This window comes from Micromys minutus (assembly GCF_963924665.1).
Source record: "Micromys minutus genome assembly, chromosome: 5".
Classification (NCBI taxonomy): domain Eukaryota; kingdom Metazoa; phylum Chordata; class Mammalia; order Rodentia; family Muridae; genus Micromys; species Micromys minutus.
In genome coordinates, this window is record NC_137974.1 from 33,908,426 (window position 1) to 33,925,611 (window position 17,186).

General features: G+C 36.7%; 1 pseudogene across 1 annotated transcript in view; it reads right to left on the reverse strand.

Annotated features, from left to right (window-relative positions):
• The window catches only part of LOC308421104 (torsin-1A-interacting protein 2-like), a 32,113-nt pseudogene extending 15,241 nt beyond the window's left edge, over positions 1-16,872 (reverse strand). Inside the window, exon 1 of the transcript in view lies at positions 16,824-16,872. The product of the transcript in view is annotated as a torsin-1A-interacting protein 2-like (transcript). The remainder of the gene's footprint in view (positions 1-16,823) is intronic.
• Between the last annotated feature and the right edge of the window lie 314 nt (positions 16,873-17,186).

Below are 17,186 nucleotides of genomic sequence, written 5' to 3' on the forward strand. Positions count from 1 at the left end.
GCCTGTGGATTCCCAGAGAATGCCCCAAGTAGCTGAGGACTGGGATATATCAATGGGTAAATAGAAAGAAAAGAAGGCTGCAGGGCAGATCTGAGTGATTAACTAGAGATGGGCATCAGGGCAGGGATTCATCAGCAAGTGTGTTGTCCTACAGAGCTAGAGATAAAAGAAGAGATTCAATTCTGAGGTTCAGAGGAGAGGTTACACTTTCCACCTAATCTATTTGATTCTCTGGCCAAGGTGGACTTGAGTTCCCAGGGAGGGACACAATTTTCAATTTTGACACTTTAGAAGACAGAGACTAGATCAATGACTCAGTGGTTACAAGAAGTTACTAGTCATACAAGGGACCTAGGTACAATTCCCTGCCCCCACATTGAAGTTCACAGTCAGCTAGTTCTAGTTCCCAAGAATCCATTGCTACTTCTGACTGAACCTTCCTTTGCACCTCTGAGCATACTTGTATACAGTCAAGCACATACACATACCTTAGATAATGAATATCTTAAAATAAAATGTGTGAAGAGTTTTCATATGAGTATTAATTATATGTGAGTATACCTAATATCCTTTTTTTTGTGCTTGAACAAAATGTTTACTTGTGTGATTTTTACAGAGAAAGTAATGTAACCTCTGGTTTTCTTCTTCCTGAACTCAATGTTTGAATGTGCTGTTTATGGTTTTATTGCCATAAACAGGCACCATGACCATGGCAACTCTTGTATAGGAAAACATTTAATTGGCTTACAGTTCAGAAGTTTAGTTCATTATTATCATGTGGAAAGCATTGTGGTATTCATCAGACATGGTCCTGAAGAGGTAGCTGAGAGTTCCACATCTAGATCCTCATGTGGCATGAAAAGACAATGAGCCACTAGGTCTAGATTGAGCTTCATCAACCTGAAAACCCACCCTCAGTCATACACTTTCTCTACCAACTCCATACTTACCATGAGAAGGTCACATGTACACCAACAATGTCTGAGCTCATTAAAGTGACATAACTCATGGGCCCTTGGTGGCCAGTTTTATCCAAATCACCACACCAAGAGCTAGCAAAAATAGTTGGTGGACAGCCAATCACAGTGTTCCTTAATCAGGCCATTCCCTGTAAGAAACATGAGAAGTTTACCAAATCCTTTAGGGAGGATATAAAATCTTTAGCTAATATCTATTTAGGGTTATCAAACTCCTCAAGGATCAATATTGAAGATGTTTTAGCCTAAAAATATATTTTTATATGTGTTTCTTAAGTTTGTTTTTCTCCATGCATACCTTTGAGAGGGGATAGAAATTTAAATTGTAGAGATAAAGGCCTGGATATTCCATCATATATCATATTTATTACAAACAAATGGAATCTGTAGACTGTGCTTTCTGAGGCCACAAAACAAACAGAATAAAATAAATAGCACTATTAAATATATTTTTACAAATTCAAAAAAAAAAACAGAGTCTGAAATATGTTTGGATTATAAATTAGAGAAAATATTCTAGAATTCCAACCATGGCCATTATGTCAAGTGGGGTAAAGAAGGAGACATATGTCAAACACTGGAGATGTAACAAAAGACATCTTATTTGTAGCAAAATGACAGATACATATTTCCCAGAGGACAACTGAGATGTCAAAAACAAAACTTTATCAAAGAGAAGATTCTAATGTATCAGGTCAGAATCAGGTAGTTCTAGTGAACTCTACATAAATATCAGATCCAACCACATTCTACAGAGTCTATTACATGTTTTAAAAATAACTATATTATTAAACTGGGGATAAATAAATTAACTTTTAAGGGGAAAACTTTTTTTGGAGATAGTTCAAAGTTGTCATTATTTTTTAACATGATTTTTATAGAATTTTCTGCTATCTCTCTTCTGTTTTCCCTAGTCCTACTTTTGGATGATTTGGGTCACCTAAAGATTTCTGGGAAAATATTATCATTTTATTATATTAATTATTTATTTCCAGTGTTCTACATTTTGGATTCACATCTTTTATTTGTTTAAAGATGTTTCCATAACATTAATATTCCTGCAGTACATTCTTCTGCAATATCTTTGGATAATTCTTGTTTCCTAGGTAAATGTATAGAATGTCCCCTTTGTAGAATTACTTAAGCATACCCAGGTGGGCTACAGAAAGGCGAGACTAATCTCTACCTTGATTGCCTACATGATTTCATTTCTGAAATGTAAACTCAACTCAGAATCGATGAACATTATCATTGTGAAAAGGAAACATGGGAAAATAGCACACTTTTACAACTAAATAGATGCTTAAACTATGAGTGTATCTTGACAAAACCTAATACTACATTTAGCATTTAAACATTCTATAGATGAAATTCTCTTTAACTCATTGAGAGTGTCCACAGTTTACAGAATAAGATTCCAAGTCTGCACTATTAATATCAAGCTTCATTCTCAATTGCCATTACCCTGAAATCTGTCTTCTCTCTTATTCACTCACTGAATCAAGTAGAGTGTACTATTTGAACACATCTTGCATTAAGGTGAACTCAAGGTCTAGGCTTCAAGACTGTGGAAACTGGAAGAAACTCTAATCCACTGCTGATTACATCTCAAGATAATGAGGAGAGATGGGGGGTTGATAAAAGAGGCAAAAAGGAAGACAGTCATCACTGACATTGTTCAGCTACTCCTTATATAGCAACAAGCAGTTCACAGCAGCATTTTATATTTACTCAGACCTCCTTATTTTAAGATCTTTTTCTTATTTTACTATTTTGTTGCTCAAATACATTTCAACAAATCTAAATACAATTAAAAGACATAACACAATTATAAGTGGTCTCATGTAATTTATCTAAGGAGTGTGTATGATTACTTTATACTTTAAGTCAAAGCATATTTGTGAATTGGCCTTTTTTTTTCTTTTCTAAAAGATACCCAGTGTGTTGAAAAGCACTTCTGATCGCAGCACATTAGAAGCAGAGGCAAGCAGATTTCTGGGACTGGGAGACCAGTTGGTTCTATATTGCACATTCTTGGTCAGCAAAGACTACATAGTGAGTCCTTGTCTCCAAAAGAAAAACAGGTAATAAGTAAATAGAAAAAAAAAGCACAGACACACAAAACACCAACTGGTTGGAAATCTCTTAAGAATACAATTTTCTGTGGATGAGTCTCTTAAATGAACTATTTTCTTTTAATGTAATGGGGAGAAGCATAGGATGGAAAAAAAGGTTTATATTCCAAGGGAACTTAGATATTTCAAGGGTAATATCTAAATTTGAAAAGAAAAGTAATTTTCATAAATCTGGGACTGAGTTTAGATGAAGGAAAATATAGACTAACTAATGTGATAAAGAAGAAAAGCTTATTCATATTTCCCCAGAACCAACACTTTCAATTTGATATCTTTAATTGACATTTAGAGACTGTAGGTTAATAAATTCTTAAATTCTTTTTCTAATGTAAAAACTGTTTTGGTAATTAAGTGGCAGTGTGAATTAATATGCAATATCCTGCTTCATATGTGGGGAAAAACCAGCTCAATATAAATTTACCTATGAGAGAGAGAGAAAGACAGAGAGAGACAGACAGAGAGGGGGGAGGGAGGGAGGCAAAAAGGAAAGAAGGCAACCCCAAAGCAGTGTAAAATTAGTAAAATTGTTCTGCTCAGAAGTATACAACAACAGGTAGTACAGATCATTTTGGGGGTTTTATATGCCCTTAGTGAGTAACTTTGTGTTTGTGTGTGTTTGTACATACATGTGTGTGTACCTGCATGTCTCTCTCTTTACATGTGTGTGTGTGCCTGCCCATTGGTGTGTGTGTATATGTGTGTGTTCATGTATGTGCACCTTCATGTCTCTCTCTGTGTGTAAATATGTATACAGCTGCATGTCTCTCTGTGTGTGTGTTTGTGTGTGTATGTGTACATGTGTGTGCACCTGCATCTCCCTCTCTCTCTCTCTCTCTCTCTCTCTCTCTCTCTCTCTCTCTCTCTCTCTCTCTCTCTCTCTCTCTCTCTCTCTCTCTCTCTCTCTCTCTCTCTCTCTGTGTGTGTGTGTGTGTACTTGTTTATTGAACACAGAATATTGTTTGCTCTTCCACTCTTATGTTGATGCTGATGTGTGCTCCAAAGCCTTTGATAACAGCTACATCATATATGAGATTTGAACTCTCATCCACAGCATTGTAACAACTGCTCTGAGATGAAATCCCAACGCCTATGTATCCCTCCTCAAATAGATACATTTTTCCCAATAATTTTCAGCTTTTATAATTCTTGTCCTTCCCTTTGTAACTCTGGGTAGATCATAGAAAGCCAAATACGTTCTCTAATCAGAAAATATTGGATGTCTCTCATCACACTGGAATCCAAATTCCCTCTGACAATATATCCCAATTATAGCAAACCTGGAGCCTTTCATTACTCTCCACTCTCGGGTGTCTCTGATGGCTTCTCTTCCAAAAGTAAATGGTGGTGACTGACTTTCTTTTCTATTGAAAGCTCTGATTAAACATTTTATGCCTCTTCACTCTTTGAGGCCTTTGATTATGTTCACAAACTAACATTTTTGGTAGAAGTAAGCATGCATTCACCCTAGGTACATTTGGATTTAAACAGCAGTCTATAGAGAATTTCATAACTAACACACACACACACACACACACACACACACACACACACACACACACACATACACAAAGGTAAATCAGTGATGTTACTTCTTGTACTGGCTGGTTTTGTGAGTCAACTTGACACAAGCTGGAGTTATCACAGAGAAAGGAATGTCCTTTGAGGAAATGCCTCTATAAGATCCAGCTATGTGGCATTTTCTCAACTAGTGATCAAGAGAGGGAGGGCACCTTGTGTTTGATGCCATCCCTGGGCTGGTACTATTATGTATTATAAGAAAGCAGGCTGAGTAAGTCAGGGAAGCAAGCCAGTAAGTAACATCTCTCCATGGTCTCTGCATCAGCTCCTGCTTCCTGACCTGCTTGAGTTCCAGTCCTGACCTCCTCTGGTGATGAACATCAATGTGGAATTGTAAGCTGAATAAACCCTTTTCTCTCCAACTGGCTTCTTGGTCATGATGTTTGTGCAGGAGTAGAAACCCGGACTAAGATACTGCCTAATGCCTGCAAATAAACAAATTTACTAAAAGCAAAGAAATAAGTAGAAGATGAAAAGGTAGATTTTCTTCCTGAGTTCTAGCCATTGTTTTATTCTGTGCCTTATAGCAGGCACTAAATGTGTCAAAACTGTTGATTCCTTCCTGGGGCTTACAAGATACTGAACACTGGATATGAGTCTTCCTTCTGTGTCTATATCATTTACTTTTGCAACAATATAGCCAATATATGTTTACAGAATCTTGTGCTGATATGATATGGAATCAGTCAAGTACAACAAGGATGACATCAGACATGGAGTAGGGCTATGAATCAGTTCCATGAGGAACCTCAAAATAAGCAGTGATGTGAGAAGACTGCTTTTTTATGATACTTTATAAATATGGCCTTTGTGTCCAAGGCCTTTGCTTTGGCCAGTCTGCCTATATATTCATCTGTAGCCATTTCTGCTGACCATATGGTCTGTGTGCAGACAGTGTGGGTTGTCCTGTGCCTGGAAGCCATTCAGTGCCTTCATGGATAGCCAGCCTTCCTATTCAGTGAGTAAAATATGTCTTGTTTGCATAAGAGTTCTCAACATCTAACAACATTATCTGCCTCTGTGACCTTTCTCCTTTCTTGACATCAGGACATAGACTTTACTGTCCTCTGTTTATATGTGAGGGGCTAATCATTAAAGCACTCTGTCAAGAAATCAGTGGTACCTAACTCATTTCATTTTCCCTCAAGGCTAAAAAAGAAACATGGATGAGAATATCTGAAGTATTATGTATTCAGCTTAGTATAATGTAATGCTACAAAGTTCACTAAATAATGCAACACCCAACAGTTAACTCCTTATACTTGTGGTCACTTTAGACAGGACAAAAAGCAGAGCCTCAAGTAACAAAGTAACTAGCAGGAAAGCAATAACCATAATGACAGGACTGCACTCTAAGTGTGAGACATCATCAACTATTAGTTTATTGTCCCCTCAAGCCAAATGGATTTCTCTTGCTCACCCTGAGGAACCAGAACTGAAAAATAAACCACAGGACTCTTTTGTCCAAATTTTTAGCTTTCCTGATCATATCTGAAAGATGCAGATTTCTCCACTCTGTCCCAAATTACACATTGTTTAAATTTTCTCTCATCAATTTTGATTCTTTAAGTGGAATTCATTGGTGGCAGAGCATAGCCAGGTTTTTTGCCCTCAAACATCAGTTACCCATGAGTGTGATTTGGTATCGGTTTCCTTAGGGGGAGAAAATTATTCCGCTATTTTCATGATACTGAGGCAATTTTTTTTTTTTGAGACACACTGGTGTGATACAGATTTGAACATTCACACTTTTTTTTTAAAGCACATTTACAGTCTGAAAAGAAATTCTTTTCATAAGTTGGTTTATAAAGTCTATCAAATAATATTGGACTTGGATGTAGTCACAGTGAGCTTTACTTGTCAACTTAGCACTCATGGGAAAGACAGTGCTCCTTCTGAGGATTCCCCAACAGAGGACACTTCTACAGGCATTTTGTTCCCCCCCCTTCCCTCCCTCTCTCCCCCCCCCCCTCTCTCTCCATTTTTTCCTCTCTGCCTCCCTTCCTACATTCTTTTAGAAATCCTTTTGTTTGGATACTTACATCAGAGCAAGTAAGGACTTAGCACATCATTTTGTTGTAGAATCAATTATACTATCAAAATTAGACATGTTTTGTATTTTCCTCACAAAACATAAAAACCATGGGGAGTTTAACAAGAAAATTTAAAGTCAACACAACTTTCCTTCTACTAATTACACTACTTTTGTTGTTGTTTTATTTTGTTTTGACAGAGTCATTTCTGTTTTGTCTCTTTAGTGATATTGATTCTCTTCTTTGGCAATCAAGAAATAGCCTGGAAAGATTAGACACAATAAGAATGAACTCTTGGTGGTCATGAGTAATCTCCTAATGGCTCATATAAATATGGAAATTATTTATTGAATGGCTATCTTTAGTAGACTATCATCACTTAGCCAAAATTTTAAGATAAGTTCTTCCAGAGGTGGTTTGTAATAAAATGGGCCACCACTATACTATGGGAGTTATTCTTTTATATTCTGTGTCACATGCAAAAGATAGAGATAGATGCTCAAATCCAGGTGTCTGCCATTTTAGTATTGACAGAATTACAGGAATTTTCTTGGTTGTTAAAGGCTGTAAGAGGGTTCAAGACATGTTGTGCAATGCCACCCCTCAACAAGTCAGTCTGGATATATAAGAAATATATCAAAGAATGCCAAAAGAAGCAAGATAGTATGCCACTTTGTCTCTACTTTATTTTCTAGATCTGGGTTCCTGGTTGAGTTCCTGTCATGTCTTCCCTCAATGATGCACTGTGATGGGGAAGTGTAAGCTAAACAAACCTTTTCTTCCATTATGTTGCTTGGGACATGGTGCTTATAGCAATGGGAGGCAAAGTAGAACAGAAGTCGTTTAGATATATGGACTCTCTTTCATAAACTGTTTTGGACTTTGCCTCTAGTTTTACTCATTATATGCTAATTTGGTAGATAGAAAAGTATACAGCAGCCTTTTTTAAAATGTTACATACCATGTAAAGGGGGTTTCATCAACATCACCAAACCTATATATTACTATGGCATTTTAGGAGGAGAATTAGCAGGGTTTTGATAGATCCCTTAGAGGATGTCTGATTCCTTGTCAATTATATTTATATTATCAATCATTTCTTTCTATTGTTAACATTTTTAAACCTACACCATCACATGATTTGTGCTCAAGCTAATATTGTCTGACTTCTTTTTTTATTTTTCTGGGTGGAGTCATGGCACTGAAAAAATTAAATTTACAAAGATATATTCTTCTCCCGTCCCATAGAAGTGAATTCATATAGAAATGTCATTCCCAAGAATAAGCAAAACACATTTCTATAAATTGGAGCCTCAAGAAAAATAACTTTCTTCTACACATATAAGAGAGTGGGAGGAATAGCTATTCTTCTTAGAAAATCTGTGCTTTTATATACATACAGCCTCCCCCTTGAGGCGATCTCTTGTCTTAGGTTGCAAATCCTGTGATAAGACACTATGACCATAACAACCAAGAAAGGAAAAGATTTATTTGGCTTATACTTCCCGATCTATTTCCACCATTGAATGAATTCTTGGGTGAGACTGAAACAGGGAAGGAACATGGTGCGGGGCAGAGACTGAGACCAGAGAGTTCTGTTTACTTGTTTTTCCTTATGGCTTATTTATCTTGCTTTTGTTAGGAACTCAGGACCACCAATACAGTTTCAGCCCCAACCACAATGGGTTAGGTTCTTCAGCACCAATCATAATAAATAAAATGCTCTAAATGCTCTCTACTATTATCTTGTGGAGATGTATTCTTTATGGTGCTTTTTCCCCCTCTTTAAGGACTCTAGCTTGTGTCAAGTCCTCATAAATGTATCCTCACTGATGAGTTTGTCCCCCCCCCTTTTTTGAGTTCTATAATAAACTATCTATTTTGGGTAAATGCCAAAATTGGAATCCTACTTACTCGGATACCCTGTACATTTTCAGTATTCTTTCTAAAGGCACCTGGTATGCCAAGAAATAGTTTAGCTTGCTTTATCCTTTTACCTTTAACTAAGAAAGCAATCTTCTTCCTCTTATCCATCCACCTCCTGGAAGTGATTGAGATCTCAATCTTGTCTGCCATGTGTATTTCTCTCAGTATCTAATAAGGTTGTTTGCAAGTTTTCTTCTGAGTTCATTTTAGAATTATTTATGAGACAAAACAGCTTCAATAAGGAATCTGTATTCCATAGTAACACAGGGGAGTATGAATTCTGAACGGGAATTCTGTCAATCAAGACAGGAAAACTTGTTTACCTGAAAGCTCTGGACATTCAAAATCCCTGAAAGAAAATAAAGAATTTACCCCTTTTGTATGAAAATAAAAAATCTTCTGTTGTTTATGTGCTGGGTAAATGTTTTCACCTTGAAAAATAGATTTTTCAATTTACTTTTAATGGATCCCAGACCTCTTGTCATAGAGCAGGAATGGGAGGTGGAGAGAATCCTGGATGTTCAAGTTTCAGTAGTTTGTATTCTTCCCTGAACTTTTACAATTGTACAGCATTGTTGTAGAGATAATAAGGGAGGGCAGTATTCAATCAAAGATACAAGGATCTCAGTTAGTAATACCACACTTTCTGACCGAAGGCACTGATTCACATTCTAGATTGCAGTCACATTAGCTTGAGGCCATGTGTTCCAGAAATGCTTTGCTCAGGGTACTGGTTCATGTCAGAAAATCAGTCCAGCCTCAAGGGTGAAAAATTCTTAAAGCCCTATGAGTGGCTCATGTGGCCTGGGAAGGTCATTTTCTCATGCCTCAGTCCTGGCTCATAAAGTGACTAAATAGAAGTCTTGTTGTGACTGTGAGTTTCTAGAACATTATCACTTGAGTTGAGTCCACTTGAGCTGAGAAAGCCTAAATAGCTATCAAGGACCTCACTTTTCCTTAATTTCTGTAACAGAGTTGACAGTAATGCTTGATGATGGTATTCATCTAATACTTAAAAAGCAGTATGAGAAATGAGAAAACAATTAGAATATTTTTTTTAATTGTTTCCCCTAAGAGTGCATTTCCAACCTTGTTCCATAATTGACCACAATAGCTGACAGTGTTTATTTGAACTCTATAATTCTCTTCTATGTCTTATTTCATTCCATTTACATGGTGTTCCAAATGCACCCGGCTTACATGACTTTTCTTTAAAAAAAAATTAATGTGAATATTTGAAAAGTGAAGGCAGTTGCTGCCCCACATGCTGGGTTAAAAAAGAAGAGAGAAAGCTCCAGAAAGAAGGAGCCATCCCAGCATAGGTCTGTTCTGTTCATTATCTCAATATATCATTTCTGTGTCTTGTAACAACCTCCAACACCCATTTCAAATTCAAAATGGAATTTGTTTTTGCCATAGTTCTCTGCATCTGAGGGCTGGATTTGCATAAATCTATATTCTTTTGTAAGCTGAATGCCAGCACCCAAGCTATTATTGAAAGGTAGAAAGCAGAAAACAATAATCAATTGCTACATTGTTCTTCAGTCCCGATGTGGTTAATTTGACAAGCCAGGTAACAAGCATCTTATAAATAAGCAGAGACAAACAATGCTACCCTTCCCCAAGGCAGGTTTTGAGGAAAGGAAGGAAGGAATGAGAAAGTGGTGAGTCATTTAGCCTCTCAGGCTTCCCATTTTGGTGGTGGTCAGCCAGGTTTCTGAGGCTTCTGTTGCCTCCTTTAATCACTAGATAAAAGTGATATCTAGATGTCTGTGTTTACAGAATTCTGGAGACACCAATTCTAATAATTTTCTATGAGTATAAAGTTTGTACATCTCCATGACATCTGGGATGTATGAGTTGGAGTTTATTTCGAACTATCAAATGAGTGAACTTATTAATCTACGTGCACACATGGATCAATTTTACTAAATGAAAATCAAATATATCTGCATGATTCATAGTATAAATGCCCCAACCTGTTCTTCCTGCCTTGCTCCCTGCCTCTTTCCTAACTTCTTTCTGCAAACTATTTGGTCCAGTGATACAGAGGTCTGTATATAAATTCCAGATGTGCTGACACTGTTTTCCACGGCTTTCTTGTACATTTCTCCTGGTCGCATCCAGAGACCTGTCATTGTTCTTTGCACTGGGCACGCACACCTCATAACATACAAAGTGTATTCTGATTTGGCTGTTCATCTAGGCTCTTCAAAACAAGATAAATTCTGTGATAAATTGCTGGTAAATATTGTTCCTATCTCCAGGCATTATCACTAACAGTATAACTAAGGAATAAAGAAAATGCATATGCATAAATCGGCATGATATTTACCATAATAAAAACACGTTTTATCATATAATTTGTATGTTACACACTATGATTAAAGGGAATGTCTTTGTTGCTTTTTTTTTCAGAAGTGCATTAATATTTTTGTCTTAAATTTTGTCTTAAAATTTGTTTTAGTAATATTATCACTTAACAGAATAAAGTAAGCAAAGAGGCCCTTTTCACTCTAGAGAGACATGGATGTTCTCTTGTGTTCAGATTAGAGCATAGAATGAACTTATTATTACATTTATGTGCTCACTGATCCTAGACTCTGACCTTCCCACACCAGGAAAACTGCTGTGAAACATCATCCTAGGTGTATTGACTTCAACGAGATGGCTCTCAGGTCATGGATTAATGCACAGCACACATGAGTCTTGAAACTAGCAAAGAATTTTCCTATAGGCAGATTTGTGCTTCATAATCTGGCAATGAAAAAAATGTTAATTTCAAGATTTCTGAAGCCAAAAGCGGACAATCAGAAGAAATCCTTCTAAAGTTTAGTGAAGCCAAGGGGAAGATTAAATCTACTTTGGTCAAGTGCTATAGATTGCCTACTAGATTTCATTAACTTTCCTGCTAGACCTGGTCAGTAGGTAATGATTAAGGAAACTATTTGGTAGAGACTAAGAAACCTTTCCCAATTCATTGCATTTGCTATACCCTAGACAGTCATTTTGCTTTTACTAAAAAAAAACTCTAGTTCAGAAAAGTAAATGAACTTTGGTTTAAAATGGCTTTGCTAACTGATTTCCTTTCACAACCCCTGTATTTTTACTTCAAATACACTAAAAGGAATTATTCTTCCTCCTCTTTTTTCTTCTCCTCCCTCTTTTTCTTTCTTCCTGTTCTTTTTTTCTTTTTCTCCTCCTATTTCTTCTTCTCCCTTTATTCTTCTGCAGGCTGTCATAATTTACTCTATCAGATTTTTTTTTTGTAATTTGTAAAGAGGCAAATGTTCAATGTCAATAAGAATTTCAAAAATTGCAAATAAATAAATATTCCCTTGCTTGCAATATACTATATTAATGATAAAAAACAAATAAAAACAAACAGGTACAGTTCTAATCTCAAAGGAAAAGGATCATGTATTCTAAACCTAACTTGAATGACCATTCACATTGTCCAACATATGGATTAAGGTGTCTGAGTGGCACGTTACTATGTAAAAGAGGGTATATAAGCTTGTAGCAGTTATAGAACCATGAATAATCTTAAATTGATTCATCTTTCCATTACATTGAAGGGCAGTAGATAAGAGGCTTATAACAAAATTGGGAATTCTGCTATAAAACTTAGACTATATCTAATGAATTTATGAACTTTTGCCCTGGTAGAACCTAGTGGTTTGTTAATAATAATCTGCACATATAAAGAAAAAGTTATTTGCATTTCCAGATGAAGGTTACCTCTCTACGTATATGTTTTACTTTCTTCCATTTAACTATAAAATAAATAATTGTGTTGTTCTTTATAGATGAATAGATTTTTCTTGCATTTATGTTCCATATTTCAATTATTCATTTATCACTTGAAGATCATTTAGGTTTTCTCCAGTTTTTCTAGCTCTTGATAATGAATATGGCTGAGTATCCTTGGTGGAGTAGCATGGAGTATACATTAATGTTTTGGTTCTAATCACAGGTTCTCACAGTATAAGAAAGTGCAATGCAGGTTCCAAGGGAAAGAAACACCCATAATCCTGTCTACTTGTAAAATCTACAAACATCAATAGAGAAAAGCGTGGAAGATATTCCCAGTGTTGCAATAATGGCACTTTAACTTGGAATTAAGCCATACTTGGTAAGTTTTAATGTCTGTTCAACAGGGGCAAATTCATGGCTAGTACTATCAAACTAGACAACAACCTGTGGTTCAAAGAGCTCAAGAAGAGAACATTCTACTGGCATTTTCCTTAACCAATGTCATTCTTTTTTTATCATTATTATTAGATATTCTCTGTATTTACATTTCAAATGCTCTCCCCCTTTTCTCCACTGCCATCCCACCGCTCCCTCCCCTTGCTTTTATGAAGATGCTCCCTCTCCCAACCACCCTCTCCCACCTAAGAGCCTTGACATTCCCCTACACTGGGAAAATGAGCCTTCACCAGAACAAAGGCCTCTCCTCCCATTGATACCAGACAATACTATATTGCAACTGGAGCCATGGGTCTTTCCATGTGTACTCATTGGTTGGTGATTTAGTCCCTGGGAGCTCTGGGGCGTTTGACTGGTTTACATTTTTGTTATTTCCATTTGGTTGCAAACCCTTTCAGCATCTTCAGTCCTTTCTCTAGGTGCTAAATTCTTAACTGTATAAATAAGTGTAACTCCCATCCTTTATCAAAAACTTTCTATAAAAAGATAGAGAGAGAACTGCAAGTTTAAGGCCATCCTGATCTGAGTAGCAAGGTCTTATCTCAGAAAACCAAAGGCTAGCGGGTATAACTTAGTGTTAAAACGTTTGCCTCAAAAGTACAAGGAAGTCCCTGGGTTTGTTCCCAGCAACACATAGACTTTAGGCAAAAGGTACCACTACCTAAAAGCACATATCTATTCCCACCTCCTAGGTGGCTTTAGAACAAGAACTTTATGAAGGAATCAGGGTGGAAGTGGTAAGAGATGCTCACTGCACCTCCTCTTTTTTCTCTGGTGGGTGATCCCCTAAACCTCCCTGAGCTTTGTAGTTCTGGGCTAAGGTAAGGCCCCCAGATTGTAAAGTTTAAGATCCCCACACTGTGCTCTGCTCAGATGCCTAGAGGAAACAAACTCTGTGACTGAGTGCACTGACACATCTAAGAGACTGTGCAAGTAGCAAGGAATTGGAAGTAAATTGTTGCCTGAAGGCTGAGAGGCAACAGTACCCAGAGCCTTAAAAGCCAAAGGTCTTAGGAGTTATGATGGTGATTCAGGTCTCACATGACAGGCTGACACATTTTTGTGGGCAGGTTAAGTTTTATTTGGTTTCACTGGAACCTAACTCGCTGCCCACCAAGAAGCAATAGCATGTGAGACCCTCTGCAGTCATGCCTATCAGAAAACAAGAAAGAGAAGCTCTGCCCTTGTCATAATGTTTAATCATATAAATTAACTTATCATATTACATAAATTATATTTATTCATCAGAAATAAACTTTTAATGGGAAAAAAGGTAGAATTACAGATACCAACAAATAGTCAAATGCAAAAAAATAATAATAATAATAAGTAACAGGTAGGTATACAAACTCACCCCTTACATATATAATACAACACTAACACATAAGGACTCTTGGAAAATCACACAGGATAGAGCAGAAACTTCATAAAATCCCAAAAAAACAGGATGTTCTCCGTAAGACAGTCTTGTCTATACATAACAGTAAAGCGATATACTTTAACTCTAAACAATGGGGCTGCTTAATAAATGAGCTTAAATTGAAATGCCAACATGGACAGGGGAAAATCTTCATGATCCTACCTCTTCATGAAGAGGTACACATGTTCAATATCTACTGAGAAATAGAGACTCTTCTTGTAGGGCAATGAGTACCACCACAGCTTATCCAATCCCAAGTGTTAATTCTGGATATATATATACATAGGACCAAAGAAAAATGTTTATATATGCAAGTTACACATATGTAACAATAGTAATTAAAGAAGGAATGTTGAGTGTATCAGCAGGGAGTTTGGGAGGAGTTGGAGGAGGTGAGTGAGAGGTAGGAACACTAGTGACATAGAAGCAGTGCTCATGTTGTAACTGTTCACATGATTATTAATTAAAACCAGATAGTCTAATGAAAAAAAATTTACCTGTTTGTTATCAGAAAAATCAGCTCAGATACACTTTGGGAGAATGGCTGGATGGTGGTATTGTGTTCATTTAATCCCAGCACTAAGGAGACAGAAGCAGGGATCTCCGAGTTTGAGACCAACCTTATCTACAAAGTGAGTTCCAAGAAATCCAGGCCTACAAAGAAAAACCCTGTCTTTAACTAAAATCAAGCAAAAGAAAACAATAAACCAAACAAAAGGCAAAAATGAAAAAAAAATAAAAAAACTGGAAAAACAAAGCATCAAATTAAACCAAATAAAAAAGATGACATGGAAATTTATTTGATCATTTTGGTTAATCTTCAACATAGGTGTGACTCTTTACTGGGAAATTCAAGTCATAAAATTGAAGAATCAGTGACAAATACTCTAGCACAATATCAATTAGATAAATATTTAGTTCATACAATTTTTAATTTTATAGGACCCTAAAATATAATTTGAAAAATAATTTAAAAATTTAGATGTGAAAAAGCTATCTTCATGTCACTTTCTTTCTCTTTCTCTTTAAGTGACTCCTTCTGTGTTAGTGTGGGGAAGTAGGAGAGTCTCATTATTTCTATTATTTCATTATTTATTTTGCCAGACTATGTGTATGATGCTTACACTGATGACTAAGTGAACAGTAAAATTAGAAATTTGGTATTTTGACTTCTTCCTTTCCGACTTGTATCCTTTTGACTTCCTTTTGTAATCTAATTGCTCTGGCCAGGACTATATTGAATAGCTGGAGGAGTGTGGACAGCCGTATCTAGTCCCTGATTTAAGTTGTATTGCTTCAAGTTTCTCATCATTTACTTTGGTGTTGCCTACTGGTTTGCTATATAATGCTTTTAATGTGATTAGGTATGGGCCTTGGATTCCTGATCTTTCCAAGACTTTTATCATGAAGGGGTGTTGAATTTTGTCAAATGCTTTCTCAGCATCTAGTGAGATTATCATGTTTTTTTTCCTTTGAGTTTGTTTATATACTGGATTATGTTGATGGATTTCCATATATTGAACCATCCCTGTATCCTTGGGATAAAGCCTACTTGATCATGGTGAATGATTGTTTTGTTGTGTTTTGCAAGAATTTTATTGAGTATTTTTGCATCGATATTTATGAGAGAAACTGTTCTGAAGTTCTCTTTTATTGTAATGTCTTTGTGTGGTTTAGGAATGAGTGTAAATACCGCTTCGAAAAACAAGTTGGGTAGTGTTCCTTCTGGTTCTATTTTGTAGAATATTTTGGAGAGTATTGGTATTAGGTCTTCTATGAAAGCCTGATAGAATTCTGCCATCAGGGAAATGCAAATCATAACAACCCTGAGATTCCATGTCATACCATTCAGAATGGCTAAAATCAAAACCTCAGATGACAGCAGATGCTGGTAAGGATACAGAGAAAGAGGAACACTCCTCTACTGTTGGTAGGGTTGTAAGCTGGTACAACCACTCTGGAAATCATTCTGGCAGCTCCTTTGAAAATTAGATATAATATTATCTGAAATCCCAGTGATTCTACTCCTGGGCATATACTCCAAAGATACTCCAACATATAACAAGGATTCATGCTCTACCTTGTTCATAGCAGCCTTATTTGTAATAGGCAGAAGCTGGAAAGTCTTTTAACAGAGAAATGGATACAGTAATTGTAGTACATTTACACAAGAGAATACTACTCAGCTATTAGAAACAATGACTTTATGAAATTACTCTGCAAAAGGATGGAACTAGAGACTGTCATTCTGAGTCAGGTAACCCAGTCACGAACGAACACATATGGTATGCAGTAACTGACAAGTGGATACTAGCCCCAGAAAATTCTAATACCCAAGAAATAATTCACAGATCTTATGAAACCCAAAAAGAGGGAAGGCCAAAATGAGGATGCCGCAGTCTTTCTTAGAAGGGAAAATACAAGGTCAAATAGAGGAATAGGGATTGAAGAAAAGATCATTCAGAGGTTGCCTCACCTGGGGAACCACAACATATGTAGCCTCCAAACCCAAGCACTATTTCTGATGCCAAGAAATACTTACTGGCAGGAACCAGATAGTGTTGCCACCTCAGGGGCTCTGCCAGCGTCATCCAGATACAGTTAAGCATGCTTGCAGCTAAACATCGGACGGAACGTGGGGACTTCAGTGAGGGTCTAAAGAAAGGCCTGAAGGAGCTGAAATGGGTTGCACCTTCATGAGAAGAACATTGTCAACCAATCAACCCTCTACAATTTCCATGGAGTAAATCACCAACCACTGAACACAGATTGAGAGACTATGGCTGAAGTTGCATATGTACCTGAAGATACAAGTGTTTGGCATCAATGTGAGAAGAGATGAATTTTGGTCCAGAGATGGCAGGATTTCCCAATGTAGGGGAATGCCAAGGCACTGAGATGGAGA